This window comes from Callospermophilus lateralis, chromosome 10 (genome assembly GCF_048772815.1).
Source record: "Callospermophilus lateralis isolate mCalLat2 chromosome 10, mCalLat2.hap1, whole genome shotgun sequence".
NCBI lineage: Eukaryota > Metazoa > Chordata > Mammalia > Rodentia > Sciuridae > Callospermophilus > Callospermophilus lateralis.
The window spans coordinates 44,594,345-44,613,294 of record NC_135314.1 but is presented as its reverse complement, the minus strand read 5'-3'; the positions used below and the strand labels follow the sequence as shown (position 1 = coordinate 44,613,294).

At 43.5% G+C, this 18,950-nt stretch overlaps 1 protein-coding gene across 3 annotated transcripts in view; it reads right to left on the bottom strand.

Annotated features, from left to right (window-relative positions):
• The window catches only part of Lpp (LIM domain containing preferred translocation partner in lipoma), a 650,099-nt gene extending 633,216 nt beyond the window's left edge, over positions 1–16,883 (bottom strand). For 2 of the 3 annotated variants that reach the window (XM_076868851.2, XM_076868854.2), the window contains exon 1: positions 16,777–16,883. The gene's annotated coding sequence lies outside the window, so the exon portion shown is untranslated. Of the gene's footprint in view, positions 1–16,576; positions 16,647–16,776 lie in introns of those variants that run through there. The other variant, XM_076868852.2, reaches the window with a different exon arrangement.
• Between the last annotated feature and the right edge of the window lie 2,067 nt (positions 16,884–18,950).

The window sequence follows — 18,950 nt, the reverse complement described above, 5'->3', positions numbered from 1 at the left end:
TAAGCTTATGCTTTGCACTGGACCAGTTGTGCCAGACACTCAAGCATCCATACCAACAACCCAACAGTGTCTTGTCTTATTTGGGGGGATAAAGAAATGTTCCTCTCTGAACTATAAAGTACCTCATGAACTATGGTTTCATCAAGTGTCAAAAAGAAAGCATTTCAGTAAGCTTTTTGCCTCCACCATGGGGCACACTGAGGGCAAGATTTGGTCTCACCCAGTGAATAATATTTTTTTGAATATTTATTCAATAAAAAAAAGTGTTCTGAAGTACAGATGGTCCCTTGGAAAGATCTGCTGCTGGACAGATCAACAACCCCCACCACCTGCCCACCATTAGAGCCGTTTGTTTTGAGAAGGTGCCCAAGTGGACACCATCCATGGGCAGGGCCAGAAAGGAACATGAGATAAGGAATAATGAGCTATCCAGCTGGGAAATGGGACAGGAAAACTCACAGCAGTAACAGTAGAGATAAAAGAGAGGTAAGCTTGGGTGGCCGAAGAGAAGATGTGACTACAAAGCAAGAGGCAATGTGAAGAACATGAACCCAAAAGGAGTCATATTGTCGGAGAACCAGCATTCATGGAATGCCTGCCTACCTCGTGTGGGCATGGAGCTAAGCTCACTGTATGAGTTTCCTCATGTTGTTAGGTACTAAAATGTACGTCTGTTCAACAAGCCAGGCTCTCTTCAGCGTCTGTTGACTTAGTAAATATTTAAACTCAACAATTTCTAGTTGAAAGGCCCTGAGAGTACACCCAGTCTAATACTAACATTTTGATGGATAAACTGCTACTCAGACGGGAAAACTCATATCCAAAATGGAATCAGAAATAAAACCAGGTCTCTTTACTTCTTTGCCTGTGCCCCTTTTCAGACACAGGAAACAGGCACGTACGGCTGAGACTCTGAAAGAACACAGCTTGATGCCCAGTCCCCAGGGTATGGTGGGCCAAATTTATACATTATCCTCTGTCTTGTCTAACACATCCCATCTTTTTGCAACTGGAGAGAATACCAGCCACATTATTTTAAATGAAGCATAAAAATGAAAAATATAAAAGAGTAGCCTGGCTTGGGTGAAAATGATGATACAGTTGGATAAGAATAAAAAATAAAGACACAGAGGGATTTAAGACAGTATGGGAAGCTAGGGTGGAAGAAAAGGCAGAGTACATGGTGAATGGCAGGGTACAAAGAAGAAGCTGTCCAGGAAGGAGCCAAGACTCCTAAAAGATTTTGTGGTTCAAAAGCAGAGGAATCAGAAGGCCCTCTGGAAGAATATCAATGATAGCTTCTATAGATGGGCAGTCACTCAGGTGGAACAAAACCTAAAACCTAGAGTTCCACAACAAAAAGTCATCTGCCTCCCACCTCTTCAGATTCAGGCTGTAACAAAACAGGTTTAAGTTACAGCAATGTGTCAGGGTGTGTCCACCCAATCAGCCTTGTCAGAATTTTACTGTTGTTCACTCCCGGTGATTCTGAGGCCACCCTCCATGCTGCTCTGTTACACAAGGTCACCTCTTCTCCAGGAGGAAGGCCTGCCCAGACTTCCTAGCTGCACCAGCCATGTGTCCTTGTATCTCAAATCTCCCACTTTGCCTGCCTTTCAAGCAAAAAAGAACTTCTGACTCTGTGTCACTGTTACAAGGGTTAATGTCCACACACCCCTCCTCAGCTGTGAGAGGCTGATACGCAGAATCCATGGGCCACAGTGACTTTTCCCAAAGCATGTCTGATCACTAAAGGAAAGCCTTAAACTCTGGGAAACACTGTCTCATGGAACATCATGCTTCCAGACAGCCCTCCCATGGGAGACCCTGAGTTTACTTAAGAGCATAGACCTTGTCAAAATCACTGGCATCCACCACATCCAGCCAAGGGCCCTGCACACCGTGGGCCATAGGTGTTGTATGAAGAAAATAAAACCAGTCATCTCATTTAGACAAGACAATGAAACCAAACATGTCAAGATGACCTGTACTTCTTCCCCAGTGCTTAAAACAATGCCTCACACAGAGAAAGTGCTCATTTATCTTGAAAAATAGAATGGAATGGAATGGAACAGAAACAGAAGTTTCTCAGCTCTACCTCAAGCCTAAAGTTCCCATAGCATGACAACTCCTGCCTCTTCTCCTCTTCCTTCATCCAAGTTGGATGTCAACAAGAAGAAAATGAAACAAGTCAGAAAAGGAAAGTCATGGGAAAACCAAAGGCCCTTTGGGGTAAGATGGGGGAAGTGTGTGCACAAACGAATGGGGATAAACAAGACCTGTCTGTATCTAATTTAGACTTAATAAGATAGTTTGCTGAATGTTAATTAAATACTCAGTGGTTGTTACTAACTGTGGTGATTAACTTAATTTTGAATTAAATAAGCAATAAATGCTTAACTGAAGTTCTATTAAATTTTACCCAGCAAGTGAGGAATATGAGGCTCTTAATTGACTTTAAACAAGATAGTTATGGCAAGTTAGTTGAATTTTTATTACCTGAAGATAACTGCCTTATTAAATCTAAATTGACTATTTTATGTTGTAGGGAAGTATGTCATCTGTCCCCCATCTACCAAAACATATTCAAAAAAGTTCACAACTGGTCCAAGCTACTTGGATTGGGGTTCTTTTGTTTTCTGGTCCTGTTTTAGTATTCTTTGTTTATTTAAGAATGAATGTACATTAAAGCACCAGAGAGACCTAGGAAGGGATATACTTCAGAAGACCCATGACCATATTTTCTAAACCAAAAATCAGAACTCAGCGTGGACGCAGTTTGAGGATTTGTTTAACATCACAAAACTGAAACTTCCAGGTTATCTCCGTGAAATCATTACTGTTGGAATAAACAGCTCGGCTGCTGAACAAGCTGTATGACCCCAGGTAATTAACCTGACTTTTCTAGGCCTCAGGTGTAAAATGAGATTGGATTAGAGATCCTGACTCCATTCATTTATATTGTTCTTCATCATATGTACAGCCACTAGAGTACTGCCTGCATACAGTAGGTGCTCAATAACCACTGAGTGAACTGATGAATGCTATGAATAACATGCAGGCAACTCAAAACACTCACCATTTTTAGACCTTTCTTACCAAGCTTCTCCAGCCTAGAACATTTCTAAATATTGTCTTTTAACAAATGACACAAGAAGAAATACAAGCCCTAAGCCACTACTTGGGATCTTTTTTTCATTTTCTAAAGAAATGAAGATTAAAACAATAATGAAATATCACTTCTTACATATTAATTTAATTGCTAAGACAAATGCAAGTTATAAAATTAAATCGTGGTGAAGATACAGAGAAACAAGTTGATTCATACACTGCAAATGACTCTGCAAATTAGTAGTCTAGTTTCTGGAGGCTGAATGGCAACTGACATGAAAAGCAACAGAAATGTGGGACTTCTGTGCCTGAAATTCTCCTCTTAAAAAAAAAAAAAAATCTGAAAACATAACCAGTCTATCAGCACTTATTTAAGGTCTACTATGGATCACAGTCAATAGAGAAATGAAAGTTAAAAGAGCTCAGGCATCTGACTAAATGGTGGTTGAGACAGAGAACCCATCCAAGAGAACAGGAATAACATATTTCGGTGGCCCCACATGGCAGGCTCTGGTGCTTTACTACACTGACCGCAGAATTCCTCCCATGGTCATGTCACATGAAAGGCACACTTCTCCCCTTTTACAGATGAGGAACCAGAAGTTCACAAGGGTTAATCACCGGTACAAGGTTATAGAGGTGATGTGTGGAAAAGCTATGGTTTGAACCTAAACCTTACTCCCAAAGCATCCGTGCAGTTCTACTACATTCCTGGGAGATAAACACATAATACATGAGACAAAATGGTTGGGGGAAAGTGAAGTGCCAAAGAAGTAACTGCCTGTAGGAAATAATTTAGAAGGGAATAAAAGTTATGGCCCATGGATGTTTGTTACTGCATTTTTAAACATATTGAATTGCATTTGATCTTTTTAAAAGTGAAACTATCCTAGTGCCTATAAGGATAATGCCTACACTAGGGCTATTGATTTTAACAAATCTTTAGTCACATAAAATAAAAACATAAGACAAAAACAGGGAAGAATTTTTTAATAACATTAAATATACACAAAAATTCACATGTCAAAAAACTGGACATACATTTTTAGGGAGTTAAGATCAGAGTGATGCCTTAAGTGTTCATCAAGGGACAAAGAAATGAAGAAAATGTGGTATATGTGCACAATAGGTTTATCCAGTCATTTAAAAAATAAAATTATGTCATTGGTAGGAAAATAGATGGAACTTGAGAACACTATATTAAGCAAAAATAAGCCAAACTCAGAAGGTCAAGGGTCACGGGCTTTCTCTCATATGTGGAAGCTAGAGAGGAAAAAGGAAAAGAAATGTGTGGGGATTTCATGAAAATTGAAGGGAGATTAAATAGACCAGGAGAAGGAGGGGAAGAGAGGAGGGGATGGATCGGGGAAATACTGGGCAATGATAATTGCCAAATTCTATTGTTATACTATGTGCAGGTAAGAATATATAACAAATCCCACCATTATGTACAATAATAATGCACCAATACAAAATGTGGAAAAAAGACTAGAGTCATGGCCATATAAAATATCAGAAGAGGTATTTGGGTAAAAGGGTTTTGATTTTTCTTTTTAATGAAGTTGAATAAATGTATTCTAAATTAATTCTTTTGCATTGTCTTTTGGTAACAGTCTAATTAATGTTTGGAAGTGTTCGATCTTTTTATTACTAAATATGTTCTTCAAACCCAAGTTGTCATTTTTACATTTTTATTATTCATTCATTCACATGTCCACTCAATAAACACTAATTAAATTCTTACCACATGTCAGGAACTGCAATAGAGGCTGAAGATATGAATATGAACAAAAAGCTAGAGTGACTTGGAGACCTGCACAGGCCAGGAACAGGAAGAATCTGGCATTGCACCAACAGAAAACTTAAGTCCTGGCTCAGTGTCTACCTTGGGTCCTGGGCAAGGCTTTTACCATCTCTCAGCCTCAAGGTCCGGACAAGTCGGACTTAGATAACAAAATATACCTCACAGGACCAATGTGGGGAAAACACAAGGTTAACTATAAAAAATGGTAACTGGAAGAAAGGGCCATACTATAATGGTAGGTTCCATTTTGATCAGGATCATGGAAGCTATTCTAGGTCAGAGATCTCCCTGGTGAGATCTACCTGTCACCAAACAGTTGTTCCCTCACACTACTGCATGACACAACCCACCATTCCCAGAACCCAGTCATCCACTTTGCCTCTAGTCCAATGGGCTCAAATAACCTTGATAAGCCAAAAGAACAGGTGGCCCCAGATAAGACTGCTATAAATATATTTTCACAGGAATTAAAAATAAATTTGAAATAAAAGGTCAGGGTTAATAGGCCTCAAAGACCTTCTAGATCAGTCTTCAACAAAAGCCTGAATTTTCACTGTAACATTCCAATCAGTCACTGCTTGACTATCCCTAGTGATCAGAGGTTCCATATCTCCAATAAGAGCCCATCCCATGCAGAATTAGAGGTTTCGTGAAATCTATGTAAGATCAAAAGTGTGTTGAGTTCTCTCAAAAGCCATGCCTTCTGTCACCCCTCTAAAACTCTGAGCAGAGAATGGGATCACCTCAGGGTTATGCCAGGACCAGGCTGCGGACTCTGCATGTGTCACCTTCTAGAGGCCTGAGTTTCCTCTTATGTAAAATGAGAATATTGAGTGACTTCTATTCTATCTATGAATTATCTCTCAGATCCATTGCCTCAGCCCTAATTCAGCTTTGCTTTATCTTTGGCCTAGGTTTATTACAGTCCCTCAAAAAAAAGTGGGGACTGGGAAAAAAGTGCCATACTATATTGGTGGGTTCAATCCACCCAGCACACCACAATCAGATGTTCTCCTGAAACACAGGTTCAGTCCTCTCAGTGCCCTAGTGGATGCTACTTTCAGTGAGAAGCCTCAATCAAGGCCTTTGTCCACCCATCTCCAGAGCCTCTCTGCTCTGCAATGCATTCCCCAAAATTTCAATTTTCCAAGGCACCAGGCACTTCTTACTTCCATGTCTCTGATCAAGTCATTTCCCCAACATAAATATCCTCTCCTCCTCTAGCCCACCAAATGCCCACTCATCCTTCAAGGCCCAATCAAATAACAATCGCTTTATCTCTGCAGTTTCTCCAGGTCCCTGAGTTAGTCACCATCCATTCAGAGCCATCAGACATTTTTGCACATACTTCTACATACTGGTCACATTACTTATCTGACCTCCCAGAATCAGGAACCATACTGCATTCAAGTTTCCATCCCCAAGACTCGCGCTGGAGCCTGCACTCATTCATTCACAGGTGCACCTGAGATATGCTATCCAACGAATGAATATAAAAGTGTGTCACAGTGATGGACAAATGTATCCTTAGGGTTCTGTCCAACTGTCAATACTAATAATTCTCCAAGTGAGGCTGCTAAGCTATGACCAAGGAGAAAGATGTCTAGGGTGGAAATGAGCAGCTATCGGAACGCTGACCTACCTTTCACCTTAGTCTATGAAAAGGTGCCACTTAACCTACCTGGTCACTGCAAAGTTTACCTTTCCCATGAGTGACAGAATACCCACCCTCTGGGTGCCAACTCCTTACCATAGTTCCTGAAAATGATTAGTTTTCATACCAAACAAAACAGAAGCTCTAAACGGCAACTGAGTTGTTTTTCCTGGGAACTAAACAAAACCTGTCTTCAGTGGAAATTCATTAGAAAGAATAAGTGTAGGTGACTCCGGGGACATGCTGGCACTGAATACAGAATAGCACTGGACTTCCACAGTTATCGTTAAGAAGTTGTTATCAAGATGGACCACTGTATGGAAAATTATAGATTCAGAAACACAGCTACAATACACACAAGGACAGAGAATCAATCTCATTTCTTATCTATTATTAGACAGGGATGCCCTATGGCTCCTTGGTCTAAGCCTCCCATCCTTTGAGGTCTCAGCTGAGACTAAGCACTTCCAATGAGCTTCTTCTGCACATGATCTGGCAGGTACACACAGGCCACCAGGGCTTCATGTGCACCTCACCCATGGTATTTATTTACATTCTGCATACATATTAACATGTTTTACCTGCCCTAGTAAATGTCTACAATCGTGGCACTACCTTCAAACATCCTAGAACTTTTACTTTTATAAATGTAGTTCATTCAATAGACATTTCTTGAGGTCATTTTTGAAGTCCTTAATTTAGGCCTAGCCTTGGGTTCACTTAAAATGTCTCACTCAATATTCACAAATGAATAGGGTGGCCACACAGTTTATCCTCCAAACCAAAACACCTCTGAAAAAGGAAGGGGAAAGTATGGATGCTAGTTAAATAAGCTAGAATACAGACATAAACAGAGGTTTCACTGGGTCAACCAGAAAGTAAGGCCACTCTAGCCATGAAGCATGTACTGTTGCTTCAGACATTTTTATATGTAAGGAAATTGAGGATAAAAATCCTCTAACATACTAAATGTTCTCTTAAAAATGCCAATGAATGGCATGTATACTGGTGCTGGCCTGTAATCCCAACTCCAGAGACTGAGGTAGGAGGATCACAAGTTCAAAGCCAGCTTCAGCATCTTAGCAACACCCTGTCTCAACATAAAAAAATAAAAGGGGCTGGGGATGTACTTCAGGGATAGAGTGTCCCTGGGTTCAATCTCCAGCAGCACTGACAATAGCTATAGCAAGAGTCCACAGCAAGAGTAGTAGAGTCCAAAGCACACTTCTATGAGGTCAGGGACCCTGGCCTGTCCCAATCCCCTTGCTTACCTGCCCCATGAAAAGTTCCCACACACATATCTATGGAAGACCTGGCTCATCCCTCAGCACTAGCTTTCCATTTGAGCTACTGGGGGTTTTACTGCCATGATGTGAGTCTACTGCACAAGCAACTCCTGCAGCAGAGGAGAGTAGAAGGAAATCCCATAGGACCAAAAAATGCAAATACAACACAAATAAACCTAAGAGAGAATGGGATGGTCATGGTGGAAAGAGGGACACTGCACAGCTATTCACTGGTGACAAACTCTTGCACAGCCTGGAAATGCCTGTGAATGTCTGTGGCTCTCATCCCCCGTTTTGGAACAAACTAGTTTCAACTATGGTGCCCTCCTTAATAAGGCATTAAAAGGAGTAAACCAGAAAACCAAATAGTGACCCCTCTGCTACATGGCACAGCTAAGATTTGAACCTGGAGTTGTCTGGATCTAAATCCCATGACCTCCTTCAGTAGAAAAAGGAGTCATTGTTGTGTGCCAGATGTCATACTGAACACTCAGGAGGGGCCACAAGTACACACTACACGACCATTTATAAAGCTCCATCAAGGGGAATTTCTCTGGTTTTCACAGTGTGTTATGATCTCTCTTTGAAGGCAACTAAGGCTTAGGGATGTTCCAGAACTTAAGATCACAGAGCTCATGAGTGACTCAAACACAGGACTTGGTTTTCCATAGACCAAAAACTATCTGGTACTGCAAAAATGATAGGTGAAACCCACACCTTCAGACTCTGTGTCACACACCTGGTTCTCAGTTTTGCCTTCTGTTATGTTTTAGATATTAGGGTGTCCCCCAAAAGCGCATGTGTGAGACTATGCAAAAAGATTTAGCGGACAAATGATTGGGTTATGAGAGCCTTAACCCAACCAGTGGATTAATCCTCTGATGGGATTAACTGGGTGGCGGCTGGACGTGGTGGGTGTGGCTAGAGGAAGTGGGTCTTTGTGGGTATGCCTTAGGGTATGTATTTTGTATCTGGCAAGTGGAGCCCCTCTCTTTGCTTTCTGATCATATGAACAGCTTCCCTCCACCACACTCTTCCACCATGATGTTCTACCTCACCTTGAGCCACAAGGAATGGAGCCGGCCTTCTATGGATTGAGACCTCTGAAACTGTGAGCCCCAAAATAAACTTCTCCTCCTCTACAATTGTTCTGGTCAGATATTTTATTCACAGCAACAACAACAACAACAACAAAAAGCTGACTAAAACACTTTCAAAAGCCTTGGTCACAGGCAGCTACTAGTTCTACTAATTAGTGTTAATGAAATAATAACTCTTTCTTGCAGGGTGTGGTGGCATACACCTGTGGTCTCACCACTTAGGAGGCTGAGGCAGGAGAATCACAAATTCAAAGCCAGTCTCAGAAACTTAGAGAGACCCTGCCTCAAAATAAAAACTAAAAAGGGCTGGGGATGTAGTTCAGTGGTAAAGAATACCTGGGTTCAATCCCCAGTACTAAAAAAAAAAAAAAAAAAAATTCTCACACCTCTGCATAGGGCTTACTGAAGATGTGCATATCAATAATTTCTTGCTCATTTGCAGAAGTTAAGAAGCAGGAGAGGAGTTTTAGAGACAGGAGTCCGAGTCTCATTCTGCCACTGAAGGCCTCGTGGGAAGGTTTCTTCACCCCTGAACACTTGCCCACTCTCTGTGAAGCAAGACTGATCTTGCCAACACAATGAGTTGCAATTGGGAATTAAGTAATAAAAATGATCGTAAAATGCATTTGCCACATAAAAAGTGCTATGAAGGCTATGAAATACTAATGGGCTCTGCAAGATGGGTTGTGATGAGCAGGTTTAAGAGGGAAGGAAAAGATAGGAGGCTCTGCCTGTAATGCATCTAAGACTGTCATCCTGAAAATTTTCAGGCCAGCAAAAATAAAGGGAGAATGGTGGGAAGTGGGCAGGGAGCATCACCTATAAGAAACCATGGAGCTAGCACAGATCCAGTAGCTTGGTTCCTGTAAGCAAGAGGCAGGCATCAATGTCAATGACACAATAACCAGATAACACAGATAATAACCAGGCAATAACACAAATAGCCAGAACCATCTTAATCACATTGTTTTCAAAGTGTGAAGTGAAAGGCCCAAGCCTGAGACACAATGATCTCCCAGTTATATCCCCTCCCGGAATCCTCCAAAGCAAAGCCCTTGGAAGGTAGGGGATATGTCAAGTACACAAGAAACTGAGAATGAAAAGCACCTTGGAAACAGGGCTGGTCTGGGAATGAGGATCAAATGTGACTAACTAAATCTGTTCCTTTCTTTAGGTCTCAGTTTCCTTCTCTGTATAATAAGGGATTGGGTCATTGTAACCACCAAGGAACCAGGCCATACTTGTAAAGCAGGAACTGGTTACCTATTTGGGGTTCCTCCTACTGACTACAAGCTTTGATGTCCATAAAATAGTTTTTTTGTAGCCAGGTCTGATAAACTGGAGAAAAAAAAAAAAGATAATAGTAGAACTAAGCTAGTTCATATTATTATAATAACAGTTTCTGGAATCTGTTTTTCCTTCTCTCTACTCTGCTGATGTGGTACAGGACTATCTCCCTGTCCTGGAGATTTCAGCAATCTCTAAACTGCCTCTGGCCTTGACCTGCTATCATTCTGTTCCCAGAGCTCTCTGAAACACAGATCCAACAAAGTCTTCCTTTGCTCAAAAAGTAATAAAATCTCTTCCCCTCCCCACCTCTTGTCATGATCTTTACTTCAGCCTATAAGCCCTTGACCATCTAACCCTCCCTAGCCAGCCACACCCTTCACATGATCTCCAAACAGTTTTTTATTCCCTAAAAAATTCTAGTCCTCAAGCCTATGCATATATATCAAGCTTTCTCCTGCCTGGAAAGCTCTTCCAACCCTATCTATCATGAGAACCCATACCTACTCCTCAAAATCCAACCCAAATGTCCTCTTTTCCATAAGTATTCACCAAATCTTCCAGATGGTCAGTCACTCCTTTCTAATGTGCCCATTAGCCCTTTGCTCATTACTAAGGCCTTAGCACAGTCTATTTCAGTCTCTCTCCTATGTTAGAATAAAGATCCTTGAAGACAAAGCCTGTCTTTGTTTTCCTTATAAGCCAGGATCCAGCACTTCTGCCTGACATACGGTAGTCACTCAGTACACATGTAATGAATTTCATACAAGAGATGGAGCTGTGTGTGATCACACTCATAGGTGGAGTAAAAGAAGAAGGACTCTGGAAATCGCTTCATGGCACAGAGAGGATTTTGATCTTGATATCAAAGGATCATAGGTTTACAACAGGCTGAAGATCCAGGAAGGGAGAACAGCACAAGCAAAGACCTGGATTATGAGAACAGAATAATAAGACTGCCTGGCTGAAGGAAGGAAAAGCAAAAGGCCAGTTGCACATTCAGTTTTTCTTAACATAGCTGATCTCACACCCTCAATACCACACTCCCAGTCCCCCAGTCTTCATCCCACTGGTAGCACTGCCCAATGCCACCTGTGGCAGCTACAGCACCGGTGATTCTCCATCCAGTCCTGGATCTCTGTAGGCTCAAGGTTCTAGGCAGTAAAATCATGGTCCCCTTTGCCATGATTGCTATCCTGTGGTGGCAGTGAACCATTAGGCCACTCCCTCTCTTCCCATAGCAAATACTTCCAGAGCACTTATCACATGCCAGGCACTCTTCTGGGCACTGGGATATCACCAGTAATAAAGCAGACATCTTTGCAATCCTCAAGAAACTTATCTAAAAGTAGAGGGGAGATAGGAAAGCAAACATTTAAGGTGAAGTGGTGATTCATGTTTATATAATATCAACAGACATTGTTCATTAATGAATAGCTACTAAACATCTACAAGGCATCAGAGATGAGAAGGAGTCAAAGATAAAGACAAAGTATTATTTATATCACCAGGTGCCATTCCTAGAGTCTACCTCCTCTCCCCCAAAGAATAAGCAACTCACTCATCCATTTATCAATGAGTCACCAAAATGCAAATGACCCACCTGAGGCAGGTAGGTAAAAAGAAGGACTAGAGCTGATCCCTTGAGTCCAGAGCCAGAAAGCTTCTTGGAGGAAGGGATCCAAAAGGAGGGATTTGGTTCAACTCCAGAGTTGTTGCAGGAGCCATAAACCAAGGGTAATGACACAGATTGAGACCCCCCACCACTTTTTTTTATAGCCCCAACTGTCTCTCTATTGGATACATCAAATCCTTATCCCTGCATTGGACTGGGTGGGAAAGTAGGCACTTTTGAGAGAAGCAGATGATTTGCTGCAGAGGCTCAGTCCTCCCAATTAGGTTTGAAGAGAGACAAGACCCAAAGATAGAAGGCATGGTGGCAGCTTAAGAGAGAAGGAGATGAGAAAGAGAAGCCACTCATCCAGAGAAATCCTCAATTGTGATCCCACCAAGCCCCAAGGAGTGTGTGCTGAATTAAGTCCTGGAGAACACTGAAAAACGGTATCAATTTGAACTTTTCCTGCTATGGGCACAGAAAGGAGTGGTGAAGAGGCTAGCGACCAAGCACGAGTTGGAAACTTGGCAGTGTTACTTAGTTGTGCAACCTTATCTTACCAAATTCATTTTCTCACCAGCAAAATGAGATTGATAATCATCATAGAAGTCCATTTTTTGTTACTATAACTTAATACCTGAAGCTGGTATAGTTGATAAAGAAAACAGGTTTACCTAGCTCACAGTTCTGGAGACTCAAGGGCATAGTGCCAGCATCAGCTCAGCTCTGGTAAAGGTCTCATGGAAAATGATACCGAAATAGTGAGAACATATGGGGGGACAGAGATGACATCAGCAAACAGGAAACCAAAGAGTGATTCAAATCAGGCTGGCTCTTTCACACATTCTTAGGAAAACTAACAGGATTCCAAAGGACCACCTTAATCTCTCCCAAGGTAAACCTTTAATGACCTGAGGACCTCCCACCTCCATCACATGAACTCTTGGGGGACAAACCACATCCAAAGCATAACACTCATAAAACCTACCTCAATGAATTAATATGGTAACTAATAATCACACAGCAAGCACTCAAAATGTCTAAAAGTATATACTATCATTAAACATGATAAGAAGATAAACATTTTCCAACTTCAATTTTACAGTTTACCTGCTTCAACACATTAATGCCCCAGCCACCCGTCCACCCTCCAATCTCATCTCAGTGACCTGAATTAGTAATGCACCAGTCATGTCCTCTGGGCCGCCGGGCAGGCAGGGCAATTCCCACTACACACTTCCATTCCTCTACCCTCCCATGCCCTCACATTCTCTGCCTCATAAGCACCTTCACGTCAATGGGTTTCTACCCAGATCCTAGCTTACTGCACCATTTTACCTCCTGCTTCCTCACCTCTAGCAAGTTTCTTCCAGCAAGTTTCTTCCACCAAAGCGTAGCATTCCAAAACTATATTCCAGGAAAAGTCCCCACCCACCAATGCACATACCTGAATGAGGGCCTAATTACTACCCTGGGTCAAAGTCTCAAGTTCATTCATCCAGCTATATTACTGGATCCAGCAAGTGTTACTATGCCTCCTACATTACCATCAAATACTTAATCCCACATCGATAGTTCCAGAGCTCCTGTCTAGCCTTATTCTGTGAATCCCAAGCCTTTAGAGAATCAGCTAATGGCTCCTATAACCTATGAGATAAATGTAAACATTTCTTTTAGCAAAAATTAAGAGTCCTCCCATTTCTCCATTTCCCACCGCTCTTCATGCTGGTCATTAAAACACAGCCTAGAAAAATCAACCATGCTACCTTTGCCTCGTAGGAATCTCACCTGCCATTCTTCTACTTTGACAGTTCCCACTGAGTCCTAGAGATTTGGTTCAGACAGTTCTCCCTCTATGAAGGCTTCCCTGAGTTTGGTGCAGAGCAGCCAAAACATACTGACAGCACCTGATACACTGAGATCCCCCACTCCACCACATACGCCCTCCCCTATGCTCCTCAAGGTCAAGGACCATGCCCTCCTCATCTCTATACCCAGGGCCTACCCAGTTCTGGTACACAGTAAGCAAAGTCAGGAAGTGTGTGCTCTGTACACTGCTCTTTCTAGGTAAAATCTGTACATCTCCAGCCTTCGTTCTTACCATGTTACCTACCAGTTTCCATTTCACTGTCCTTGTTCTATTTAATACAGCAGATCTCTGGGTGAAGAGGGCTTCCCAACCCTTATAAGCTATACATTGTCCTTGGCCAAAACCCCCTCAACATTCCAGCACCTTGAGCCTTCATTCTGAAATCAAACCTAATCACATTCTTTCCCCATTCCCAATTAACCCATGTTAATTGCGCAGCAGAATGAAGCCACATATTACCACCAAGAATCACAAGTTTGAGATCGAAATTTTGAGCACATTCCTAATTGGCTAGATAACCTTGGAGAAGAGTTAAAATGGAAGTGGCTATGTCACCAGGCTTAATTCTCAGAGAATCTTGGAGATTCAAATGGAATAGATGATGTTAAAGTGTTTTCTAAAGTGCAAAGTACTATACATCATAAAGGACATGATTAACAAATTTTATCAGATTTCAATCATTGACTGTAAGATGTGTCATTATCAACCTAGAATGAAAAAAAAAAAAACTGTTGAACTATTTCACATCCGTGATTATAAGACAACAAGATTTAGTATTAAAATGTGGAAAAGTGTGTCTTAGAATTAATTTAATACAATTTATCTTAATAAAAACAGGATTCTGCTATAAATGTTTCATATTTGTCAGTAGCACATAATAGGTACTCAGTAACATGTCAATTAAATGAACAAACACCCAATGATAATATTCTTAACCAAATTATCACCTCTCACTGAAACTGGGCAGCAGGAGGCTTCCCAATGTGAGAAATCCCCTCTCATTCATGTTCCAGCCTGCTGGAAACCCTCAAATGACGGCTTCGAGTCATATCCAAACTCAACAGCTTGGCATTTTTAAAGTCCTTCATAATCAAGTCTCCTCTCCCACCCATCATTTCCTGGAATTGTCTCCTCTCTTGAAGGCATCACCTCTCCACTAGAATGTGACTCCAAGAGGGATCCCACTCATTCCCATCATAACAATCAGCTCAGAGGCTTAGCTTCTCCTTCCTCTCCCTACCACCAAGGCCAAGGCTAAGCCTATGCTATTTACAGGGTGCCTGACCCCGAGGGACTGTCTGACCCAGAGGCCCCAAATATGTACCTCTACCATTCAAATAGCTACTCCCGTCTACAGACTCTACATTCTAAACTAGGAAGGCTTGAGCACTGGGGTTAAGGGCTGCCTTGCAAGCATCAGATGCGAGATACATAATCTCTTCTTTAACTGGTCCTGGTGCTGGCAGAAGTTCTGCAAGGAGGAGGATTTTGACGGAATAGAGAGAACTCTACTGAGTATTCTGTACCCCCATGGCGGTCCACCTTTACTCAGCTCTAGGGCTGACACTCAACTCTACATGTTTCCCTACCACCGATAAGAGTGAGGCAAAGTGAGAATGGGAGAGAGGGTTAGCTCTTTCTAAAGACACCCCCATCCACTTCCCTTCCTTCCTCTAGAGATTTTCTTAAAATGCACACGTGCAGAAAGAGGAAAAGCAGTAAGTCACTAACACATTTGTGACAATTCATTTTATTGGAGAGGCAAGATATCCAGAAAAGGGGATGGGGGATCAAAAGAATAAGGTGATTGAAACAATGTTAAGTGAGTTTGACTGAGGAAAGTAGCTCAGAGATAACCCTGAGTTCTTGCTAATCCTTTCGTGTTGGAGGGAAAGTGGAGGAATCCTCCTAAGGAAAGGAAAGTAGAGTTTTCTTGGGACCCTGAATCCCAAAGACTCTACTCTGCCCAAGAATCCAGGTACCATTCCACGGAGAAGTTCATCTCAGGTCATACCCGTCCCTATTCCAAGCTTCATGCCCCCATTTACAGTTCATCTTTATTTCCCACCCTTTATTCAGTCTTCTCTGATCTGCACTTGCCTCGCTGAAACGCCCTTCCTCCATGGCTGGTTGACTTCAGAAAATTCCCCATCCTTCAAAAGCAACAATCAAGCACAGCCCCCTCCAAAGGCTATTTCCTTAAAACTCTTATCCTTATATTTCCCCTCAGCACTTAACATTTCCTATTGGGTCAGGTTTGGCTTCTCCACTCAGTTGAGTGCTCCCTGAGGGTAAGATCTGGGCCCAACACACCAGCAAAGTGCCTGACACACAGTGGGGACTCTAGAAATGCTTACAGAACCGGAAGTAGGAGTCCTGAGCCACCTACTTTATTTATGACTCCATCTCTAAAGAACGACTTCGGGAAAGACCCTCCAGTCTTGGCCTCGGTTGCTCTAACTCTGAAATGGGAGGACTTGAATGACTGGGTCTCTAGGCCCTTTCCACTGTGACAACTGAGATTCCGCGAAAGCTCTAAGCGGCTAGGCGTGGCCCCGCCCCCTGGGCGCCCAGAAAGCCCGGGCAGGGGGCGCGCAAAGACTCCAACCCCGCCCAACCCCCGATCGAGGCTTCCCCCAAAACTCTGGGTCCCCCTCCCCCACGGTGTGCACCCGGTGATTGGGCCGCGGTCGGCACTTCCGCACCGCGGGCCTGGCGGCCGGGGAAGGGCACTCTGCACCCCGCGCTCCTGCCACCCCAGAGGCGCTCTCGCCCGGGGCGGGCTGGGGGTTCCTGAAGCGCCCGCGGGCGGAGGGTGAGGGGGAAGGAAGGAGGATTTGCAACAATACCTCAGGGAGGAGGCAGACGGGGCAGCGGCAGCAGCGGCGGCTGGAGGCGGAGGCAGAGGCGGAGGAGGAGGTGCCCGGGCACTCCCCCTCCCATTGTCCCCAGCCCGGGACAGGCCCGGCCCCACGCCCCGCACCGGTCCGGGCGAGCACGCCGCCCGCTCCCAGCGCCCCGCGTCCCGGGCCGTGCAGCCAGCCCTTACCTTGCAGCGCTCGGCTCTCCCCGATCGCTAAGCTACTTATCCCGGGAAAGCTCGCGCGGGGCCCGGGAACGAACCCACAGACAAAAAGTGAAACTTCGGCAGGGCTGGAGCGGCTGCTGGTTGGTGCCTTTCCCCCTCCTTCCTCCCCACCGTCCCCACCCCCTCCCCTCGGTCTCCCGTGCGGTGCCCTGAGCGCTGGAGGCTGACGTCAGGGGCCTGAATTCCTGACTTTGCCTGCACGCATTTGTCCATGTAAGGTATGGGAAGGCGTGTGCCCGCGGGCCGCAGCGCAGCGCTCGCCCGGCGGGGGAGGGGGCGCACGCAGTGGGCAGTGACTTTGCCAAAAGGTGGGCGCACAGAGGGCATTGCATTTCCTGGGAGGAAGAGGAGGAGACGTGGGAATGTAGGGAACTTGCAAAGGAGGAAGGGAAAGAAGGAGGTGTGGAGGCTTGCCTCCACTGGAGGAAGAGGTAGGAGGAAGCGGCCGAGTTGAGGGGCTGCTAGAGAAGTGGGGCAACTTGAGTCTCCTATGACGGTGCCAAATTAGGGGACTGAGCCTGAGCTAAAGTATTCCCTTCGACAGACCTCCTCCTGAGCCCCACCCCGGATTCCCAGCAAGACTCAAAACTTACAGGATGTTCAAACTGGCAGAGACAAACTTTCAACCCATTCACTTCACCCGTGAGAATGCTGAAACTTGCAGAAAATAAATGATTTGCACAGAGCCTACGCTCAACAGATCTAGGAGCGGACCTGAGTCCCTGCCTCCCCTCAGGATTGATTCCAGCCCGCAGGCAGGGTCCTGACTGCCTCCTAACCCCTGAGCTGTGAACCAGGTTAGATATCAGACTAGGCAGGAGGACCACCCAGTGAATTGACTTTATATTTCACTTCCAGAACTAGTTCTGGGAAGGTTCTGGTTGACAGTGAGCCCTGAGGAACAGAGACAATCAGTTGCTTCAGGGTAACTTCCCCTGTACTGTGTTGAAAGAAGTGAACCCCAGGAGTTAAACAACTACAGCTTGCTCTGTACTCACAGCTTGGGGGGGGGGGGGAAGTATGCGAACTGGGTGGACTGGTTTGAATAAAGACAAGCCTGTTCTTGGAAGGTTCAAGTCGGATTTTTTTTTTTCTCTGACGTTTGAAAATGTGAGCAAAGGTGAGAACTACCATTTACTGTATCCAGGGGTTATTTCCTGGAAAGCACTCCAAACCTGTGACTTCCTTTCCTTGTGTTTCTATCCTATTCATATCTAAATGAATAATCCCTCACTGCAACATATCATAAAAACACTCTTTCATCTGTCTTATTACATCTTCAAGTGAGTTGGATAGGATTAATTGTAGTCCATCTTCTACCTTTAAGGCAAAAACTCAGGTAAAGGATTTGCCAAGCACAAAATAACCAAGCAAGACCTGAACTCAACTGCCCCCCCCCATCCAGGTCACCTGATTCTGTGCTCTTTCCATGCCATCTTCCTGGCCTTTACCTCCAGCAGGACCTAATTCCACTCATACATGGTGAGAGTACACATTTGAGTTAATAAAGCACAAAAATTCCTAAACATGGTTTGAGGTTAGATTTTGATGGAATTCTTTGAAGCAAGAATTAAGGAAATAAATGTAAAAACCATAGGCTGTTGGACTCATTTATTGAGCATTTCTTTTGTGAAGTCTTTGAATTCAGATATTTCTGGGTTTAAATTATTTAACCTCTGTGTTCCTCTCAATTTTCTCATCTATACATACAAAAATGTGAATCTGGAGGCAGAGAAAGATGACTGAGAATACCCACCCAGAGCCTCTCACTCCTGAGATGGCCCACATCCTCACTTGAATGGGTATTTCCTGCTTTATCCCCAAAGGGTCTCTCTTGAAATTGCCCTATTTCTTCCTTAAATGAGTATCTCTTTCCTAAATAAACCTCTTTCTATGGCAGGAGGCTGGGAGTGGAGATACCCACCCATTCCACATGATAATGAACTATTTTTCTTTTTACTTCTAACATGATTTTTAAAAATGGGAAAGATGAGCTCTTAAAAAGATTTTGTTCTGAGATTTTAAAAATACCAAATCCTATCACAACACAATTCACTTATTCTATCAAACATTTCAGCAAACCCACATCCTGAGTACTACTATTTAGTATGAAAAAAATCCCAGTATCACAGGAG